Source organism: Ursus arctos, unplaced genomic scaffold (assembly GCF_023065955.2).
Source record: "Ursus arctos isolate Adak ecotype North America unplaced genomic scaffold, UrsArc2.0 scaffold_32, whole genome shotgun sequence".
In the NCBI taxonomy this organism is placed as follows: Eukaryota; Metazoa; Chordata; class Mammalia; order Carnivora; family Ursidae; genus Ursus; species Ursus arctos.
In genome coordinates, this window is record NW_026623008.1 from 28,208,691 (window position 1) to 28,218,197 (window position 9,507).

The following is a 9,507-nucleotide window of genomic DNA, read 5'->3' on the forward strand; positions in this document are numbered from 1 at the left end:
ACACACACACACACACACACACACCCCGGCTGGAGGAAGGGGCTAAGCCCGACCCTGGGAGCTACTCGAGGAAGGAGAGCGAGGTGGGAGACGTAGTCTCACCCTACCAGCAGCGCTTCCGAGGTTGGGAAACCATGTGGACGTCAGGATGGGGTTGGTGATAGATTTTGCATGAACGATTGGTTCCTCGGGTTCTGCTGCCAGGACACAGGCAGCACTCGCACAACTACCCTTTCCCCAGTCTGCTCAGAGCCTGGAGTTCCCCCCTTTGATAATCCCTTTCCGTCCATCCCAGGGGATTGGTGAGGAGCTCAGCGGCCGGGACTCCGAGACGTCTGCGAGAGAGGCGGCCAATACAGAGTTCGACCAGCGCTGGAGAAGCTGCAAGGAAACGTGGAACACGACCTCTATCTAGTGAAGGTCATTTATGTGCAAGCTGAGGGTTTAAGGCGTTGGTGGTGGGTAGGGCTGAAGCCCTCCAGGACGAGGGAGGCGGCTATTGAGCGCCACCATCTGGGCTGAACTTGAGCAGACGAAGCTCCACCCGCCCTGTAGCTTTTCAGAGCTCTTTTCTTGGGGGACCCAACCCCTCTGCTTTTGGTAGCTAAAGTAGCTGGAGAACCCTTGAAAATGAATGCGTCCTGTGTCTACATGACCTGCGTGGCTTGACTGTGCGTTTTGTATGTATGTGTTCCTTACCCTTCCAACCAACACTCCCTGAGTGCCATGCTCTGTGCTGAAAATATCTGGATGAATTTGTCTCTGCCACAGTCCATACCTCCTTGAGCACGGAGAATAACGAAAATTCATGGCATCGTAGAATACTGCTCACTTACAAGCCTCTTTCCTGTGTCATTTCTGTGTGTGTGTGTGTGTGTGTGTGTGTGTGTGTGTCCACGCGCGTCTAGTATGGGTATACGCACACTTGCTGGCTCACAGATACACTCGCTGGATGGCAGCAATAGGAGGAGTGGCTGGGAGGAGTTGGATTCCTTTGCCCGTAGAAAGAAAGGTCATCAGGAGGGGCTGGGCCTCGGACACTGCAGGAGCCTGAAGCCCGCTGAGGAAACAGAAGGAGGTGTGGCGTCCGGGGGGTTCTTGGATGCAGGCGGGGTCTTTGAAACCAGACCTACCTGAAGATGGGCTCTTACACCCCCACCTCTTTCCATCTTCATTCTTCTCACGCTCGATTTTCCCCTCCCCCTCCACCCTCAGCGTTGGGAGTTGGTATTTTTAGAAGCTGCTTAGAGACCCAGGACTCCTTTCATTTCAAAATGAGTCCTCACTCCACTACCCCTCACCCTTCTCTTCAAAACCGGGTCCCATCCCCTATGCAGTCATAAGGCGCCAGTCATGGCTTCTTACCTCCAGGGACTTCAACCCAGAGGTTCTGACCCTTATGTGCTAACACAAAATGCAAACTTCTTGTGAGCCTCCGAAAGGATCTTTCAGGAGCCAAGCATATGGGGGAAATTATCTGGGGAAAGCCATACAGAATGCCCCAACTAACCCCTGGCTGTTGGGAGTCTGGATCCCCCCTCTCCCACCACACATACGTGCAAGCTCCTTGGGCCTTGGGGACATTGCCAGATTGAGACCCTAGCAATGGGGGAAAGAAGAATTGGAAAGAAGAGGAAAAGAAAAATTGAAACAATGCTTTTCTTTCTTCCTCTGAACAATTCATTTATAATAAAACCAGAAACGGAGAAGCCTCAGTGTATGAGGATGTATGCAAATCAACAAGACTCTAAGAGTTACTCGAGGGCGGACTGCACTCTACCAGGTGACTACGGAATAGACACCTAAGTGAAGATAGTCAAAGGGGCCTTAGAAGGAAATTAAGCCATGGTTTACTGTGAACTTTAAGTGCTGGGCTCCAGTCAACCAAGGGCTAGGTTAGATCCTTTCCTGGAATAGGGAGCTCAGGGTGCGGGTGGGGTCCTGGTATGGTGTTGAACTGTGAGAGTGAGCCCAAGGGCCAGCTTCAGCCCTTTACATTTTCTGTCTGTGGTGCTGAACCCACTAAAGTCTGGACCCTCCATTTTCAACCGGACCTGGGACATCTCCGCTGCCCCACTCCAATCCTCAGTCCAGGACTTGCTGCATGTTCCTCCAACCTATAACCCAGATCCAGTGATTTGAGCCCCCAGAAGACAAGCAGCTTTACTCCATGGAGTAGAAGTGGAGGGGCCTGGAAACCATCTGGAAACTCCTGTTTTCTCTTCTGCTCCTCCCAAACCCCCATATGAGGTAGTGTGGAAAGGATCCTTCTCTCTTCTCTACCTCACTATCTGCAGACTGATAGGGAGAACACCTGCTAGAGTTGAGCAGCTTAATTCAACATCCAAATAATTAGAAGTGGTCTTCCAGGGAGCAGACCCAACTTTACTGAAACCTCCATCTCCAAGTTACTGAAAGTTACAAATTTAGGGGCTGAAAATTTTATCTCTTCCTTTTGCACAAATCCAGAAAGTACATTCGTATGGCAGGACAGAGAAGGCCATCTCCTCCACGGAGAAGACTAAGATTGATTCAGAGAAATCAGGGTCAAGGTCTGTCCTCAACAAAGAGGACAAGGAGGGAGCAAAGCGTACTGCTGAGCTCTACTGCTCAAAGGGACATTTCCAATTTGTCTCTTTCCTTTTCCATTCTCTCTCCTACTCCTCTGCTTAAGAAAAAATAAACACATCCAAGGTGAATTTTTTTCTAGGACAATAAACTCATAGGCAAAAATAAGATGGAGGTCATATACAAATGTTTGAATTGTAATTTTCTAAGATAAAGGAAATATAAAACATTTATTGACTTTGAAAATTAAGCAGCAAAAACCTTTCATTATCAAACACAACCATTTAGACTTTATGATCCACTTTCTCTTCTGTGAAATAAGAATGAAAACATTTCAGAGTTATTGTGAAGTCAGAATATAATTTATTTGTATGGCCCAGCACATGGCACTTGGCACAGAGTTCTGGTATATTTTATTACTCAACTTCATGGTTAATTAAAGTGAAAAACAGAAAGAAAAAAGGAAAGGATAAAGGAAGGTTAGATGATGAGATAGGAGGAGAGAGAGAGAGAATTAGGGAGACGGTCATAGAGGAAAAGACATAATGAGGGATAAAGAAGGAGACAGTCTGTTGAGATGAATGTGGCTGGAAAGCACAAGAGCCTGAAAGGAATGTGTTTGAAGGGACAGGAGTGTCATGAGGGCAGGCTGGTTGGCCAGCTGCCAAGTGGCCTCAAAGGTGACACTTATCTTGGTGAATTAATCATAGTCCAGGATCATAAACTTGACTTTAAAAGCATTAATAAAGAACCTATGTGTTGGAGGGTCGCAAAGTAGATCATAACTAACTCAGCTCTGACCCTGCTATCTGAGCCAAAGAACCAATGAATTAATACACAATGAGAAATGGAACTGCCAAGGGAGCCAGAATTCTCACATTGCCATGTCCAGCAAATTCTTCCCTTATAGGAAAATGTGCACAGGAAGCCAATTTATGATGTGAAGCCTGCTTTGAGAGTGTAAGGGGAGGCCTTTGGATGGTTTAAATATTTCATGGCATCAGGCTCTGGTAGCCTTGTGCCTCCAAATTCCCAGTAGGGATAAATCTGCCAGTGGCACCTCAGTGACTGTACTAAGGGCCAGGGCTTGGAATGGGATCTATCAACATATGCTTCTCTGACTTTTTTTTAAATCCTGATTTCATTTCTGAGGAGCTCATTTGAAGATTGAAGCAGCCCTTTTAAATTTAAACGACCAGAGTAATATAAACTCATAAAAATTTTTATAAGTAAAAAGCAAAGATATCCATAAAGATATCCAAAAGTAAAGTTATACCAACCCCATATAGTCCTATTTCAAATTTTAAATGTGTTAACAGATTGATACGTACCCTTCCTGATATTTTCTATGAACACACACACACACACACACACACACTTTTACAGAAAATAAGTATATCTGTTAGTGAGGTAAACACTGTTGATTACCCAATACCTTTTCCCTTTCATATTTTATTGCTGAGAAAGCCCCAATTTTGTTTAGATGTTCATCTGCTCTCATCCTTTGCTCAGAGTAGATGACCCTCTCCCCAAGTTCAGGGATGAATAAAGATTGTTGTTGGCTAGTCATTGTTATCCCATACCATGTGTCAGGGTTAGTGTAGGCATGGGTATGTGATACAGCCCTGGCCTTCTGAAATAGGAATTCTAGGAAAGGTTTTCACTCCTAAAAAACGAATTGCATAACAGGCAACATCCCACTTCTTCTCTGAAGGTCATGTCTGCATCTGACACCTGAGGCTGCTGCAGCTGTCTTGACATGAAGAGAGAGAGCTCAATACTTTAAGATTTTTCAGTTGTATGTAACTGGAAACCTAACCAAAACTGGCTTAAACAAAAATGATGTTTCATTTGTTTTATTTACACTATTTTATTTGTGTAATTGAATGAGGTTGATCTGCATGCAACAGCAACATTTAGCATTGGGATTGTGGTAGAGTATTAGCTAATCACCAAACTTGGGTATTCTAAAAAGGAATGCAATTGAGATCCTAGAACTAAAAAATACAATAACTGTATGTAACACAATAGATGGATCTAACACAAGATTAGACACAATTAATTCTGGGATTAATAAGCTGGAAGATTGGTCAGTATAAAATATCCATACTGAAGTGTGTAGAGAGAGAAAAGAAGAGAAAATTATAGATAAGAGACTAGGAGACATACAGGACATGGTGAGTAAGTCTAAATATATGGAATTAGAAAGAGAGAAGAGAGAATGGGAAAGAAGCAATATCTGAAGAGAGGGTAATTGAAAATTTTCTAAAACCGATGAAAGACATCAAGACATATACTCAAGAAGTGTCATCAATCCCAAGCAGGATTAATGCAAAGAAAACAACACCTAAACACCTCATAATAAAACTGCTGAAAACCAAACACAAAGAAAATAAAACCTAAAAGCAGTTAGAGTGAGAAAAAATACACATTGCCTTCAAAGGAAGAACATTAAGACTGACAACTAACTCCCCAACATAAATGATAAAACAAAGAAAATGATGGAATAACATCTTTAAAGTGCTGAAAGAAAATATGGTTACTCTAAAATTCTATACCCAGTGAAAACATCCTTCAAAAATGAAAGAAAAGTACATGTTTTCAAACAATCAAAACCTGTGAAAATTTTTCTTCCATAGAGCCACACTTAAAGAAATACTAAGGGGACTTTTTCAAGCAGAATGAAAATAAACCAAACGGAAGCATGAATATGCAGGAAGAAATAAAGAGCAACAGAAAGGATAAATATATGGGTAAAAGTAAATGAATCAACGACTGTATAAAGCAATAATATCTTGCGGAGTTTTAAGCAAATGTAAAATTAAACCACACCACAGAAATAGTACACACTGTGGGAGCAGGTGAATAGAGTTAAAGTATTTTAAGATCTTTGCATTGTCCAGGAAATGGTAAAAGAATTAACTTATATTAAATTTTAACAAGACAAGAATGCATGCTGTAATCACTATGGTAATCATGGAAAAATCGTAAATATATATATTACTAACAAGCTACTGTAGGAAAATAATGGAATAATAAAACAAATCCAAAAAAAGGTGGGTTTTAAAAAAGATTTTATGTATTTATTTGATAGAGAGAGCTCAAGCAGGGGCAACAGCAAGCAGAAGGAGAGGGAGAAGCAGGCTCCCCTCCGAGCAAGGAGCTGCATGGGATGTGGGCTCCATCCCAGGACCCCGGGATCATGACCCGAGCCAAAGGCAGATGCCTAAATAACTGAGCAACCCAGGTGCCCCTCAAAAAAAGGTTTAAAAGATGAGAGGAAAAAGGAACATAGAACATGTGGGAGAAAAAGAAAACAAATACTATAATATCTTGAAACTCAAATGTATAAATAGCTATTGAATATAAGTGAAGTAAATACTCCTATTAAAAAACAAAAATTGTCAAATTGGTTTTTAGAAAGCAACTCTTTACTGCTTTAAAAAATCATATATATAGGGGTTCCTGGGTGGCTCAGTTGGTTGGGTGTTGGACTCTTGATTTTGGTTTAGGTCATGATCTCAGGATCGTGAAATTGAGCCCTGTGTTGGGCTCAATGTGGGGCATGGAGCCTGCTTGAGAGTCTCTCTCTCCCTCTCCCTCTGCCCTTCTAAAAAACACACCCCCCACTCTAAAAAAAAAAAAAAAAAAAAAACAAGAAACAAAACCCAAACCAAAACAAAAAAAACAAACAAACAAAACCCAAAAACTCTTATATGTAAGGACTTGGATATGCTAAAGAAAAGACAAATAGTAACTAAAAGACAATCAGTGAAGCAAAACTATTATACAAATTAGACTTCATGGCAAAAAGCATTATTCGATGTTATATAATGAGTAAAATGTCAATGAACTAGGAAGATACAACAATTCTAAATTTGTATCCACCTAGTAACATAGCTTTAAAGTATACAAAAGCACATCACGTCACACCTCCACATCTGCAGTATAAAAACTGATTCCTGGGAATCCAAGAAAGGAGAACTTGGGCAAAAGAATGAACGTGGAAGACAGAGTGCACTCAGTGATATGAACATAGCACAAAAGTATTGCTCAGCATTATCAACAATAGCCCAAACGTCCATCAGCTGATGAATAGATCAAGAAGATGTGGTCTGTATACAGTGGAATATTACTCAGCCATCAAAAAGAATGAAATCTTGCCATTTGCAACCACGTGGATGGAGCTAGAGTGTATTATGCTAAGCAAAATAAGTCAGAGAAAGACAAATACCATATGATCTCACTCATGTGGAATTTAAGAAAGAAAACAGATGAACACATGGGAAGGGAGGAAAGAAAAAAAGGAGAGAGGGAAATAAGTCATAAGAGACTCTTAATGATAGGGAACAAACTGAGGGTTGATGGAGGAAGGTGGGTGAGGGATGGGCTAGATGGGTGATGGGGATTAAGGAGGGCACTTGCGATGAACACTGGGTGTTGTATGTAAGTGATGAATCACTGAATCCTATTCCAGAAACCAGTATTGCTCTGTACGTTAACTACCTAAAATTTAAATCAAAATAAAATGAATAAAAATAAAGATAAATAGTACACACACACACACACACACACACACACACACACAAAAGACTATCGCTTGGTATATTTAACTACTTGCTTCTGAACAGATAAATCCCACCAAATTTCAATGACCTAATTCAACAAATTTATTTTTAGCTTTCATTACATGTTCAGGGTGGCTTAGTAGGGACTCTGCTTCATTCACAGTCCTTGGGGGAAGAAACTGACAGAAGCTTTAACATGTTGACCCTGTAGAATCAGGAACATGTGATGGGGGAAGAGGGAGGTGTATAAGACACACAAAATTCTTTTTTTTTAAAGATTTTATTTATTTATTTGACAGAGAGAGAGCGAGCACAAGCAGGGGGAGCGGGAAAGGGAGAAGCAGGCTCCCCGCTGAATAGGGAGCCCAATGTGGGGCTCAATTCCAGAGCCCTGGGATCATGACCTGAGCCGAAGGCAGACGCTTAACCACCTGAGCCGCCCAGATGCCCCAAGACACACAAAATTCTTAACTATCTCAGCTCAGAAGTAACACAAATCACTTCTGCTTAAAGATCATTGGCTAGGTCCATTCACATGGCTCTATTCTTATTTCAAGGAGAATGAGAAATATAGGGGAACACATGGAATATTTGGTGGACACTCTCTTTGTTACAGGAATTCTCCAGATCCTTAGAGGAAAATAAGTCGACCCTTGAACATGCTGGCATAAGGGATGCCAACTCCCTGTACCATTGAAAATCTGTGTATAACTTTGGACCAAAAACTTAATAGCCTACTATTGACCAGAAGCCTTACCAATTACACAAAGTGGTTTTTTTTTTTTAAAGATTTATTTACTTATTTTGCGGCGGGAGGGGGAAAGGGAGAGGGAGAAAGAGTCCCAAGCAGACTCCACGCTGAGTGTGGAGCCCACTGTGGGCTCGATCCCACCACCGTGAGATCAGGACCTGAGCCAAAACCAAGAGTGAGATACTTAACCGACTGCACCACCCAGGGGCCCTAACACAAACTGCTGATTAACACATATTTTGTATGTTATATGTATTATATACTGTATTTTTACAATAAAGTAAGCTAGAGGAAAGAAATGTTAAGAAAATCATAAGCTAGAGAAAATACGTTTATAGAACTGTACTGTATTTATCAACACTGTAAGTTTATGTTGTCTGTTTACAAGGCGAATCATCTGTGAGTACCTACATAGATACCCTATTACATGATACAAGCACTGTAGATATGGTATGTTTTACTAACACTAGACATCAAAAATGGAAGGATAATGTGAAAAAGACATTCATGCTTATTTACTGGTATAATGATCCGTGCATTGATGATGAGGAAGTGGCAATATGATTAGTTTATGGTAGCCTAGTGTGATCGATACGATTGCTTCATGGTAGCCTCGCCTATACACTAATGAATGAATCATTATAAAATTTTTATGGCATACAGTACCACAGTCATATTCACAATACACTATTGGACACGTGGTTACATTTTTAAAAACTCACTTACCTATGGTGATAAGCTGATACAGTTTCTCCAATGACAAGAGAGAGAGAGGCATACTGTACAGTAACGTAATTCTTTGAGAGCAAAGTTATAAAAGAGGGAGGAGAACTAACATATTATTAATTGTGTATTAAACATCACTGGTCATACAACTCACTTCCACACAAGTTATGTACACAGAGTTCTATGTGACAAATACTTAGGTGATGATGGTGATAATGACACAAAAATCAAACATAGGATTTCATTCCCAAAACGTCTATGACAAGGAGAGAAAAGACCGTCTCCTGCCGTACAGTTAATAGATGTTCACACGGAGACGCACGCACACGTACACAACAGGTCAGCTTATTCACTATAGAGCGTGACGATGATTTGTTTTCATTAAGTGGAAGTGGATCATCACAAAGGTCTCTGGCCTCACTGTCTTCATGCTGGGAAGGCTGGAGAAGAGGGGGAAGAGGAGGGGTTGGTCTTGCTGTCTCAGAAGTGGCAGAGGTGGAAGAGGTGGAGGAGGTGGGCAGGGAGGCAGGAGAGGCAGGCACGCTCCGTGCAACTTGGAAACACATGGTCTTTTCTGTTTAACCCATTTTTGCCTTTTCATTTCTCTAAAAACGTTTCTGTATGGTACCAATCCTTCTTCCGCCGTTGGCTTTAGTTTCAGTGCCTGAGCATAGAAGGATCCATGTCATGAAAGAAGTCAAAAGCAGTCTGGAATAATTGAACCCTTCTGCCAGATCGTCTAATGTCTGTTTGTTTTCTGGCCCTGCTTCCTCCGTGTCTCCCTCATTGTCCGGACCCGGTTCGGAAGCAGTCATCTGCATCACGTCATCTTCTCTTAGCTCTTCCAGTCTGGTGTCCGTTAGCTCTTGAATTCCTCCAAGATCCATATCTTTA